This window comes from Mus caroli, unplaced genomic scaffold (genome assembly GCF_978045245.1).
Source record: "Mus caroli unplaced genomic scaffold, Mus_caroli_1 scaffold_2, whole genome shotgun sequence".
NCBI lineage: Eukaryota > Metazoa > Chordata > Mammalia > Rodentia > Muridae > Mus > Mus caroli.
The window spans coordinates 144,900,357-144,913,866 of NW_028227257.1; positions in this window are offsets into that span (position 1 = coordinate 144,900,357).

Here is a 13,510-nt window from a genome sequence, read left to right on the forward strand (position 1 = left end):
AACCTTCAAAAAACACCTCTCATAGAAACCTGCTTCCTCCTGCTTGCCCTCACTATTTAAAGTTTCTACCACCTCCCAAAATAGCTGGGGACTGAGGCTTCAGCACACGAGACTGTGGGAGACATTTCACATTCAGACTGTAAAGTCTTTGAAGAGTCACCCTCACATTAGAGTCAGGAATGGGAGGAGAACAGAGGCCCAGGAAAAGTGATAGCAGCTAGGAAGGAGACACGGGGCCCTTTGTCACTGGCATCCCCCAAGCAGGTGCAGCCTCCTCAGTGCCACACACACAGTTACGGTTTGAATCTGAAATGTCTCCCATGGGTCATGGTTTGAACACTTGGTCTCCCTATGTGAGAGGCTGTGGTGTCTTTTGGAGGCGGGAATTAGCTGTTAGAAGTAGGTCACATGGGGCAGGCCCTACTTCCTGTTGTGGCCTCTCTGCTTCCTGACCCATTGGGATAGGAACAATGTCCACCACATGTCTCCGCCACCACGAGCTGAGGATTTCACTATACCTTCCCCATCATGATGGCCTGAAATTGAGCCCATGAACCAAAATCAACATTGGTCATAGTTACACAAAAGTAACTAGTGCACATACCACCTAGAGACTGGCACTTGGGTGGTACAGAAAGGCTAATTGGAGTGCCAGCTTTCAAATGCTACTACTGAAGGTTGTGGTCAATGCTAGCCCTGGAAGTGAGGGTCAATCTGTAGGAGACCTGCCCGAATTCCTGGTTTAGGTGGTTTCCTTTGGAAGACTGCTTTGAGGTGATGTTAGACTATTACTGACCTGGTTTACTGCCTCCCAGTTATGTTGCCCTGTGGGTGGCAGTACTGGAGGGATCTCCATTCTCACTGTCCAGACCAGGCTGACTAACAGAGACAGAATCAGTCAGGGATGTGGCAAGATGAGGCTAGACTTGGCCTTTGTCCTAGTTAGGGTTTTTATTTCTGTGATGAAACACCATGACCAAAAAGCAAGTTGAAGAGTTAAAGGGTTTATCTGGCTTATACTTGCACATCATAGTCCATCATTGAAGGAAGTCAGGACAGGAACTCAAACAGGGCAGGAACCTGGAGGCAGGAGCTAAAGACCATGGAGGGGTGCTTCTTATTGGCTTCTGTCCTGTGGCTTGCTCAGTCTCCTTGTGTGTGTGTGTGTGTGTGTGTGTGTGTGTGTGTGTGTGTGTGTGTTTTATAGCACCCAGGACTACCAGACCAGGGATGACCTCACCCACAAAGGGCTGGGCCCTCCCACATCAATCACTAATTAAGAAAATGCCCTACAGACCCCTCTTCTGGAGGCATTTCTCAATTGAGGCTCCCTCCTCTCAGATGACTTGTGTCAAGTTCATACAGAATTCACCAGCACAGCCTTCAAACGGGTTCCTAAGTAGGGTTTTTCACTTCACACAGGGATAATGTCTCTGCCTGAAGAATCCTGACTGTTGGACCGGGACCAGAGGACAGGTCACAGTGTTCATTGGAGAACTGAAGGCTTCTAGATACCAAGGTGTCTCTGTGTTCCTAAAGAATTTATGCTGGCTCCTTCCCTCATTCTTCCCTGAGTTATCCTGACCCTCTCTGGCTGTTTTTCTCCCTGGTGACCAGTTGGTATTCTCATGCCCTGCACCATGTGTCCCCTTTTACCCAGTTGGTGCTGGTTCCCTGGGGAGAGGGAGGAGGCTTTGCCAAGAGCTTGGGGACATCTGGAGACATACATCATCTAGTCTTAAGCTGTAGCAGCGGTCAGGGTTGGGGTTGGTAGGTGTCAACCTGAGGGAGATGGTCTGGGGGATCCCCCTCCCATCCCTGGAGGTCTGCATCTCTCCCTCACGTCTTTGCTCTGACCATATCTTCTTTATGGCTCCCTCCAGCACAGCTCCTTTCAAGCTACCTGGCTTTATATAATTCTTCCTGACTGGCGTGAAGCTGGGCAGGTCTCCCAAGCCTTTTGCGATTGGGCTCTAGCTCTTCCTTCAGAGTCCAACACACCAATAAAACCAAGCATATCACATAGTGACAGGTTATAACTGGCAGGGACTCTTGCTAAGAATTTGACTGGGATTGTTTGGTTTAGTCCTCACCACCTTTACCAACTCTGAGACAGAAAATGTTCAGAGGGGTCATTTGCTCCCTGCTGCAGGCATCCTTTGGAGGTTTGCAGCCTGTGGAGTCCCTCTGCCTGCCTCACATTCCTCCCACAGTTTGGTTCCCCTGACCTATAACACCACTGAAGGAATGGATTCCCACAGGTCCCCCCAGGCCACCACACACCCCCTTGCACACATCTAAACCACAGGGCTCACGTGGGACAGGGCATTCGGAGCTGGGGAAGCTGAAAGCAGGGATTCCAGGTGTAGGCTTACTGTCCTATGATGGAGATACAGACTGGGAGAGGCTCACTGGTCCCTAAACATCTCAAAAGCCACATGTCTGCCACTGTCCTTACACACCCAACCCACCACTGCTCTCCAAATGTACTTTCCTCTAGTTCCATTTTGGAAAACATCTCCATCCATCCCTCAGTCCCGATGAACACGGTTGATTTCTACCTCAGACTCTCACTATTTCCCCCTATGACTGTGTCCAACACCCCAAATAGTGCCTGGAGCATAGGTGTCTGGTGGGATGGTTGGAAGGTCCAGCTCTTGCATCTGCCTGTAGACTCAGTCCCTGCAAGCCAGCTTCTACCGAACACCCAGAGTAGCAGGACCTTCTTAATGTAGCCCTGTTCGACCCTGCTGAGCCCTCCCAAGCTCAGAGATGGCATCCATGCTTGCCTTTCACAAAAACCTGAACAGCCTGCCCGCGACACCTCTCTCTACACACTGCTATATATAGATGTTCTAGCCATATCTTAGGTCTTGCAGGCAGCCAACTGTGCCAGGCTGATGATTCACACTTTGGTTTGGCACATACCGGTCCCTTTGCCTAAGGTTCCCTGCCCCCATCCCATCTACCCAGTGAATGAATGATTCACACTTTAGAAGTGTGTTCAAAAGTCACGAGACTCAATTGGACTCCTTTGCGTATGTTATAGTATTTAAGTTCTGGACTTGTTTATAGATGAGTCTGCTTAGTTATTGGATAAGTCTATCCTCAGGTCAGGCCCTAGGACCTTTCTTACTTGTCTCTGCCTGGAGTGCCCAGAAAAGAGCTGGGGCAAAGAAACAAGCATAATGGACGCCTCACTATTGTGGAAGGCTGGCTGTGTCCAGGTCCTGTTCATGCACTGTTCCCATATAGTGGCACATGCATCTTGCCCAGGTGGGAGTCACTGTGCCCATCATTTACTGACACTCAATTCAAGCAGTGATTTTTTTGGTACTGATCCTGATCTGGGGAGCTGGCTGGACTCTCCTAGGGACTGTCCCATGTGCTGTAGCTGAGGATGCTCACCATAGTGACACTCAGCTGAGGCTGGCACATCTCATTCTTGATGGCTCACCCTCTGCTGTTCTAGTTGTCTTTTTTTTTTTAAATGCTCCTCCCTTTCCTGCAGCCCCGCCCATGCCTACCCTCAAGTTGCTATCCTTTTTATTATTTTTTGTGTAAACATATATGTATGTATGTGAATGCGCACACACACACACACATATATGTATATATATATATATATATATATATATATATATATATCCTGCTGAGTGTAGGTTTTTGTTCTGTGTATATGGTTTCAAGGCTAACCCCTCTGCATTGGACAACTGAAGACCGGCTCATTTCCAATCTCTAATCAGGAGCCATTTTGATACTCTAGGTCAATCAAGTTCCTGTTTACTGTAAAATTCTGAGTTTCTGTCCCTCAGAGCTGGGCTGCGCCCCAACCTTGTAACCATAGAATGCTCTGTAACAAATATTCTAGGAAGATTCCCTTAACTAACTGCCTGGTCTCGCTTCTGTAACCATGCCTGCTCCCCTGCTCTATGGCTTTGCCCTACAAAAGGAGCCTGAGACCTTGGTTCATGGCTGATCTTTTGAACCCTGTCTTAGGAGAGGACAGCCACCAGCTGTGTATTATAGCTTGTTTGTATTTGGCCCTAATTTGGGTTGGTGAAATTAACAGAACTAATAAAGGAACTCACCTTTGGGAGAGGCCGAGTCCCTCTCTCCCAGTAGTTGCTAGGTGCCTGTAGTTCTCTGTCTAAGGGTGGGGCCCCGAGTAATGTCTTTCCTTCCATGTTAACCCGTCCACTGATACTGCCATGGTTCTGGGTTCTGGTCTTATGAAGCCATTTCTAGGAGAGATTCTTTTACAGCAAGCTTCCTGATATTCTGGCTCTTGAAACCTTTCCACCACCTCTTCCATGACGTCTTCTGAGTGACAGATGCGGGAGCTGTGATGTACACCCTAGGGCTGGGATGCTCAGGAGTCACTGAGGTCTCCATTGTGTCCAGTTGTGGTTTTCTGTGGCTTCTTTGGTGAGGGGTGGGAGCTACACTCTGCGTGTATGGGGATAAGATTTGGAGTGTAACGAAGTCTGCCTGAGTCTTTACAGTGGGGGGGTTGGGCTTCCTCGAAAGCACATCCCAAGAGGATGCGTCCTGCTGACAGGAGTGTCTTAGGCTTTCACTTATATTATACTTACCATTGTCCAGAGCAAGTCACATGGCCATGGGTGTGTGTGTGTGCTTTATGTGGGGCTGTCAAGGAACCTGTCCACCACGGTCATGTTTCCTTCTTCAGACATGATTCTGAATACATCTAAGCATCCTTCTGTCCTATCACATGGGACACAGAACCACGCCAGGAAGTTTGGTATGGTAGAGCAGGTTGAGACCCGGAGACTCGGTGGCCACGCCTGATGCTTGGGCGACTCCCAGCTCCCTGCCAGATTCCTGACTTTGAACATGTACCATGCTTCTCACATAAAAGAAATGTGTCCTATAATCACGTAGGCCCAAAACAGCATTCCCCATGCTAATGAGGTACCTAAAGGACCGGCTAGGCTTAGCCAATAAGCTTCCCCTCCCAGACATTCCTCCCTGCAAAGGTATTTAATCTCAAGCCTACCCTGAGAAGTGGGTATGGTATGTTATGCATCCATTTTCCGCCATGGACAACCAATAAACTGTTTGGAACCATGGACTGTCTCTTTCAAGATCCACTGTGAGGAGCCATGGAGAAGGCCTTTAACTACAGAGCTGCAGCTTAATTCTCCCATAGAAGGCCTCTCTGTGCTCCCAACCACAACTTGCCTCCACCAAGCTAAGGACAATCACCATTGGGACAAGCAGAGGAATTCCTCTTTTCATCCTGGCCCGGGCTAGATGCTGGTCCCACCCCCACCTCCCTAACCTTTCCACCCTCCACCCTCCCTCCTCCCCCTGCACTCCATTCTCTGCTATTCAGAGGCTCCCAGCAGCACCTGGATGTCCAAGAATATGAACATCCTATGGCTCCTGCCTTGCCTCATCACAGGCTAAGGGACTGCAAACCAGCTCCGGCTTTCCCACTCCCCCAGAACAGTGTCTTTGTGCTTCCAAACAGCCCAGCACCTGCCATGGGGGCAGTATGGGATAAGCACAGTCAAATTCCCCATGTTCTGCCTCCCCAAGAGGCAGTGCCCATCTTCAGGGCAGACATGGACCGACTCTACCAGGTGGAGGGCATTTTGGTCTAAGGTAGTTTGAAGTGGGCTCTGACCCTACTGTGGTCCAGACCTGGGCTCATTCACAAAGGATGGGTCTGAAGGTGGCAACAAGAGCCTTGATTCCCCTCTGATATATTTGCCTCTTTCCTCTCAGGCCAGGTCTTTGGAGTAACAGTTTCCTTCTATGATAGAAGTGGCAGGGCACTGTTTTCTCCTAAGCATCAGAGACGTCCCCCCACCCCCTCTGCAACTCTGTAGGCTCTTTCCCCTACTCTGCAGGCCCTTGTTGCTCCCTCAAGAAGGCAGGTGAGAAGAATCTTCCATGTCCCCACCCTTGCTTTCATCATTTTGATTTTTCTTACCACTTCTCTTTCAGGGAGTTGGGTTAAATGACCTTTAAGATATCTCCGTAACATCTCTTCTTCTTCTTCCTTCTTCCTAATGTGCTGAAGATAGAATCTGGGACTTCATGCAGATAAGCGCCGAGTACACCCAAGCCTGTAGTCTACTCACCTTTTCTCATCTGATTGCAGCCAGATGATATTGTAATGCTACGACACCACTTATTTCATGTGCCTACTGTGTGCCAGACATCTCATATGCCTACTCTGTGCCAGGCATGCATTAGCCCCTTTGTCTCCCTTCACTCTAGGTATGAGGGGTACTGCTGAACCCCACACTACAGTCCCGTAATGCTTTATTCCTGGAGCTTGCTTGCACAAGGCCCTGTGTCCAGTATTCTGCCCTTGGCGGGGGGTTAAGGGTGGGTGGGTGGGGAAAGCCACTGTGTGACGTTTCATCTCTCTTTTCTTCCTGCCATAACAGTCATGCTGAACCTAAGGTAGACATGTGGAAATGGAGCCTCAGTTAGCCTATGACCTTGAGGGACAGCTCCATAAAGAGCCCCATCCTGGATGTACCATGTGGTGAGAAGTAGACTTCTGAAATGTAGCTGAGACATGGGAGTGTTCCTTACCACAACATAACAGCCTGGCTTGACTGACACCTACATTCGAACTCAGCAGAAGTTGCCACAGGACTGCTGGAATCAGGTCTCTGGCCCTTGTAATCAGCCCTTCTGGTAAGCTAAGCTATCTTTTAGACCGCTTCCAAATCTAAATCCACTGGAGGCCAGTCGGGGTCTTGGCTAACTGGTTTTGGTAGGCTTGGAAAAACAAAGGCGTTCAGAATCTGAAGATTCTTCTTCAACTCATTCCTTATGCCTACAAGGAAGAAGGTTCCTTCTCAAACTGGGCTGCTCTGGACTTCCTGGGGGTTTCCTTTTTTAACCTGTTTTCTAACGTCAACCTCACATGGAACACTCAGCGGAATGGGTTTTCCCACTGCAGCAAAGTTCAGCTGACACATTCAGCATCTCTTGCATCCATACCTCAGTGAAGCCTCTCTCTAGAGTGACTACAGATGATGGCTCCCTAAAATATCTTCAAACTTTGGCAGTTCTCCAAGAGAAGAACCATTTGTTAGGAAAGTGCACCGGATTCTAATTTCCTTTGACCTTTTCAGGGAGGTGATCTGGAATTTGGTGTTTCTTGTCTGCTTTTCCATAGTGTGGAGACAGAAAGATCCTTGGGGCTTGCTGGCCAGACAGCTTTGGCTAATTCATGTGCCCCAGGTCCCAGTGAGAGATCGTGCCTCAAAAGCCAGGGTTGATACCTGCTGAAGAATGACACCTGAAGCTGCTGACCCCTGGTCTCCACATGCATGTACATATGTATGCATATATATGGACCCGCACACACATGTGCACCAACACACATGAACATGCTCACTTCCCTTATTCATAAAGAAGATCACTTCATACTGATCAAGGAAACAAGCCATCAAGAGGGCAGTATAAACTTAAAACATATATATATATATATATATATATATATATATATATATATATATATGAAGCACATAGTATAAGAGACAGAGTCAAAGTCATGATAATAATGGGTGAGTTTAATACCCGCCTTCACCAACAGGCAAATCATATTGGCAAAACAAATAACAAATAGAAGAAAAAAATATTGGAGTTAGAAGATTCGTTCTCTGCAAGATGGTGTTGTCACACACCTTTAATCCCAGCACTTCAGGAGGCAAAGGCCAGTGCATCTCTGAATTGAGGAACTCTAAAATGAGTTTCAGGATAGCCAAGGGTACACGGAAAAACTCTGTCTCAAAAACCAAAAACAAACACATAAAAAAGACCTACAGTCTTGAAGCCATGCCTTCCCCACAATGATGATCTGTGTCCTCAAAAAACAGTGTGGGCAAAACAACCCACTTCCTCTCTCTAGGTTGTATTTGTTGGGACACTTATCACAACAATGAGAAGAGTAACAGATGCACATGTTCCGCTAAGGTGCAAAATCTAAAAGGATCAAGTTATAGATGTGTTTGACCTACCAAGGCTGAGGAGGTAGTAAAATCCCCCAACTAAAAGAGGTTCAGGGGCCTAATGGATTTACTGTCCAATTCTACCAAAACTCTAGAGAACTTAAACCAATAAATCTTAAATTATTCCTCAAAATAGGAAATGAAGAAATGCTTTTAAACTCTTTTTATAAAACCAATATTACCCTGATACCAAACAGATAAAAACACAACAAAAAGAAAATTATAGGCCAGTATTTCTGATAAAAACAGATACAAAGATTCTCAACCAAGCACTACAAATTTTGTCCAAGAATATATATAAAAAAAGAAAGAAAGAAAAGAAGGTCACCATTCACTATGTTCTAATTGGCTTCATTCCAGAACGATTTTAGAGATGTTGGGATAATTCAACATACACCAATCAGGAACCAGATTCAAGGACAACAGCCATGTGATTATCTCAATAAATGTAGAAAAAGCCACGGACAAAAATCTAAGGTCCCTCATGGTAAGAGCCCCCCAAACATTAGGAACTGAAGGAACATATCTCAATGTAATATGAGGTTATATATAACAAATCTAGAGTCAATATCACACTAGATAGAACAAAACAGGGTAAAGGGATCACAGGGTTGCACGTCTATAGTCGCAGCACTCGAAAAATGGAAGTAGATAGATCAGGAGCTGTCCAGGGTGAGGACACCTTTCCTGCCTCAGCCTACAGCCTTGGCAAAACAGGAGGCTAAGTAGGAGGAGCAGCACCTCCTCTGCAACCTCCCTCAGCGGCTCCACAGAGATGGTGGCAAGAGCCAGCTGCTGCCGGGAAGGACCTTCCACCCTAACCCCTGGGTTCGATGGAGGGGGCGTGGATAGAAACAAACAAATCACGAATCCCGGAGTTCCCCAAGCCCAGACTTGAAATCTCACCAATTCTTAGTCTGGAAGTCTCTACCCTGAAAAGACCCGCCCCCGAAATCCTATATAAGCCTTGCTCTTTGTACAATTCCCTGCTTTCCACCCCCGGGAGCAGAGAACAGCCATCCCTGGATTCATCCCTCCATACCCTGGACACCCCCTCCAATACATCTCTTGCATGAGATTTGCTGCCTGATGTGACTCTAGTCCAAAAAAGCCAAGGAGAAAAGAAGCAATGAAGAGAAGAAGCAAGGAAAGAGCGGGTCTAAGGCTCCTGAGCTCCTCAGCCCAGCTGGGGAGACCCTTCCCTGGGAGTTGCAATGCTCTGCGGAGGAGGCTTCCTCTCAGAGCTGTGTGGTTCCTGAGCTCCTGTGTCTCAGGATGGCCTTCCCTTGGGATACTGTCCCACCTCAAAGCTGTAAGGTCCCTGAACCCCCATGTACCAGGATGCCCTTCTACTGGGGTACTTTCTCCCCTCAAAGCTGGATGGCTCCTGGCTTCCAAATCCCAAGATACCCTTCCGTTTGCATTGCTATACCTGAACTGTACTAAATAAACTTGTTTGTTTTAATGGATGTTAAGTCATGAGTTGACCAAGAATAATGTTAGAAAACCCATCTTGGGGATGAGAGATGAAGGACAATTCCTCGATTGCGGAATTGTATGCGGGACTGGAAAAAAACATGCAGGGCTGGGTGAGGAAGGAAGGCTGTGAGCAGGAGGTGTCAGGAGAAGCCACAGCTTCAGAGTAGTCAGCAGTAGAAGGGCAACCATGAAGAGGGGCTGTGTGTGCTAGAAACGAATTGATGTATAGGAGCGGCTTGGCTGCAGGAAGATCTTGAAGGGACCTGAAATGGGTGAGCAGGTGTTGGGATGGAGAAGATGAGGTAGGGCAGACATATTCTGCAGAAAATGGAAGCCATCACCCACCCACCTTCACCTTCCCCATCCCTGGTAAGACCTGACTCGGTCCTGGGGAGGAATGCAAGGAACGGGGCCACCAAGGGTGGTGCAGAAACTGAAGCAGAGAAGGAGGCTGGGCTGGGATCCAGATGCCAGGGCATCACTTGATCTGTCAAGATGAGACAGGGGCAACCCAGCCCCTCCCCTATACAATTGCCTCTGGGTGACTCTCGAGGTTTCCAGTTCCCAGGCTTGGCCCTCAGCTCCTGTCTCCCCAAACAGGATTTTCCTGGGTCTTTTCATTGGTCATGGCCTTGGTGCTGTTCCTGCCCCCCCCCCAATATCCCCTCCCTCTTGCTCCAACACAATTTCCTTTCTCTTACTCTTGGGATATATTGATGTGAATGCTTAGTAAGTAGTAATGTGCTGCTCTAACAGATGTAGCTGTAGCTGTAGGTGTTGGTTGAGTTGCTTGAAGGAAGAAAGGGCAAGAGGTCAAAGCCATCCTTGTCCACATGTCGAATTTAAGGCTAGTCCGACATAATGAGACCCTATCTTTAAAAAACAAGGGACCAGAGAGCTGGCTCAGTGGTTAAGTCTTGCACGCGTCCGACTTGACCAGCAAGAACGACGCTGCAACAGGATCCTTCTGCACGCGTTTATTGGGAGAGCTTGATTGCAGAGGCAAAAAGACCCTCAGCCCAGCCCTGGTGCTGCTTTATATAGGCCTAGGAGAGGCGTGTCTCACACCCGGATTGTGTTGTGTTTGGTTGATGCTTACAACCTCATTTGCGTTCCTACATCTGATTGGTTACTTTCTCTCTTATCTGATTGGTTACTTTCTCTCTTATCTGATTGGTTACTTTCTCTCTCTTCTGATTGGTCAATTTCTCTCTCTTCTGATTGGTCAATTTTGGTCAATTCTCAAAACCTCATCTTGGCAAAAAACTTTCCTGCCTATGTATGCGTGGTGGCCAGCAGAAGCCTGTGCCACTTTGCAACGGCACATGTGGCTTCCCACAGTTAAGAGCATTCACTGCTTTGCAGAGGACTCAGGTTAAGTTCCCAGAACCCACGACTGTTTGTGACTTCAGTTCCAGAGGAGCCAACCCCTTTTCCGACCTTACATACAAACACACAAACAGCAAACATTCACACACAGAAAAATAAAATACATCTTTTTAAAAACAACAACACAACTTATTGCTTATATACTTTGTGTCCTTTTTTTTTTTTCTGAGACATGACAGCCTTGTGTTCTCAGACTCTTTACACTGTATTCTTCCTGCCTACTCTCCACAGTGCTTGGAATGAAGGAGGAAGCCGCCACATCCAGCAAATTCCTCCTTACTTCAGGCTTACCTTTTCATCTCTGTCTCTAGTTTTGTTTCTAGGAGCTGTAAACTCCAGAACTGGGAATCAAGGATTTAATTTAAAATTCTTGTCGTGTGTGTGTGTGTTGCTGGAGAATAGGACCCAGTGTCTCTCACACGCTTGGCTCCATAACCTGGGTCGAATTAGGGGCACGACTTGCCTCACTTCTATAGTGTTGAGCTGGACATGGGTGATCTGTGGCAAAAAGAAAAGAACAAAATAGGAGCCTCACAACCTAAGACAGGCCCCTTCCCATTCCAGTGCTGGTCCTGCCCATGCAGCATCCCCACCCTCACTGCAATCCTTGGAGGATATGGGAGACTGAGCCACAAACAGAAGACTCCAACCTCATCTGGCTTTCCTCAGCAAGCTCCAACTCCGCGCCAAGCCCTGACAGTTCTACCCTCCCATAACCTCCCTCTCTCAGGTTGGAGTCCCAGGACTAAGGAGCACTGTCCCTCCCCTCTCCATCTCCAGTTCCTGGCTCCTGGCTCCGCTACTTTAGGACTATGTGAGTCACCTCTGTTACCTGGTACCGATCTGGCTGGTCAGTATTTTCTTTACCTGCAACCTGGACACATTCACTGGGGACATGGACATGCTGACTGGTCTTGTAGCAGACTCTGATGATGGACCACAGTTTTAAGGCCTGGCACGTGAATAGCATTTCCTCGAGGTGCCGCGCCTGCTCAGTAGTTTCCTAAATCAATGTATTCTGGTCCTGGCAAAGTACAGGTTGGCCAACAGTTTTGAGAAGATGAAATCTTTGGTCAGTGGGAGGGCAAAGCAGAAGAGGCTGAGACCTGATGCCTGTGTCACCTAGTTGCAGACCAGAGCCTGCTGAGACTGAGTGCACAACTGAGAACCGAGGTTTAGCAATTAACACCTCAGATCTCGCCAAGCCTCCTTTTCTCAGGTGAGGTCACAGATCTGAAGAGGGAAATCACCGGCATGATGGAAGTGCTAAGAATGTGATACTTCCTTCCTGTTGTTCTTACAGAAATAGGCCCCTTCCTAGACCTTCCTAGAGCAAGTATCAGACCTTCTGTAGTTCTGTTTTCTACTTTCTTTTCCCCATCTGTGACTCCAAGTTAATAACTCCAGGCTCATCTTTCTGAGAAGGAACCTCGAAGAAGAGCAGGAGAAGTAGGTGCTGATGGCTAGAAATGGTTACTAGAGACGGGGCAGGATTGTCTGGGCTCCTAGAGACTCTCCCAGAAAGGGTCCATGGCATCCCAAATTGACTGCACTTTCCCAAGCATAATCCTTGGATGAGTGAACCTTGAAAAGGCTGAGTCGTTTGGAGGGCAGTTAGGAGGAGATGGAGTCCTGTGTGGGCTAGAAGTCTGGGAGGTGCCTGAAGAGTCACGGCTCAGTCCAAGTCAGAAGGCTAAAGATGCTGGGTGCTGATGTCAGTGAAGGATGGTGGCGAGGAGGTGTCGGCTGTAGCACGCACCAAGGTGGAGAAGGAAGCAGGCTAAACCAAACCTTTTCTTTGGTGCCTCCTTATATCCCAGCTTCCTGGTAGAGAGTGTGGCCAGCATTCAGCGTGGCTCTTCCCACTCTAATTAAACTAATCAAGATAGTTCCTTACAGATGCTCCCAGGAGTGCTTCTTGGTGATGCTAGATCTGATTTTAGACACCATCAAGTAGAGTCTACCTAGTGGACCATTAATTAACCATCACAACGAGTGCGGACTTCCCGTTTGCCTCATACTTCATCCTTCTGGAAGAGAAACCTGACGGGTCAGCCTCACTTCAATACCGTGCAGAGGGGCTTGTTTGGAGCCTGGCTGCAAGCCTCACCAGTCCTTACCATCCCCCACTCACCCCACCTGCCCCCCCCCCATCCTCAAACTCTCTTCCATCCCTATTCAACACCTGGAGACTTCTTGACCCTATTGTTTCTGACAGGCTTTCCAGCTCTTATCTCCATCCCCTCCTCAGGAGCCTTCCTCCTATCCTTGCTCACAGGATGCGGGGATAGGAAGAGCCATGATGAAGGTCCCACCGTTGTGGACTTTTGCATTGCTCATTCTCACATCAAGTAGATAGTGGACAGCGTGGATCCTTAAAATGTGACTTCGTTTAAATTTTACTTTATTTTAAACATTATGTCAGGTGTCCTAAGAAGAAGAGCTTTTATATCTGGGCCTTAACGTGCTTAACTAAGTCTGGAATTTAAGGTGCTTAACCAGATAGATGTGTTAATACAGCGAAGGGGGTGAGTGTACCAGGCGGAAGATCACAAATTGCTAAAGTCTAGCTTGTGTGCTTTTGTGCAGGGACAGACTGTTCAGTGTACAGGTTAATGTGCCCGCCTTCTCAGTCCGTC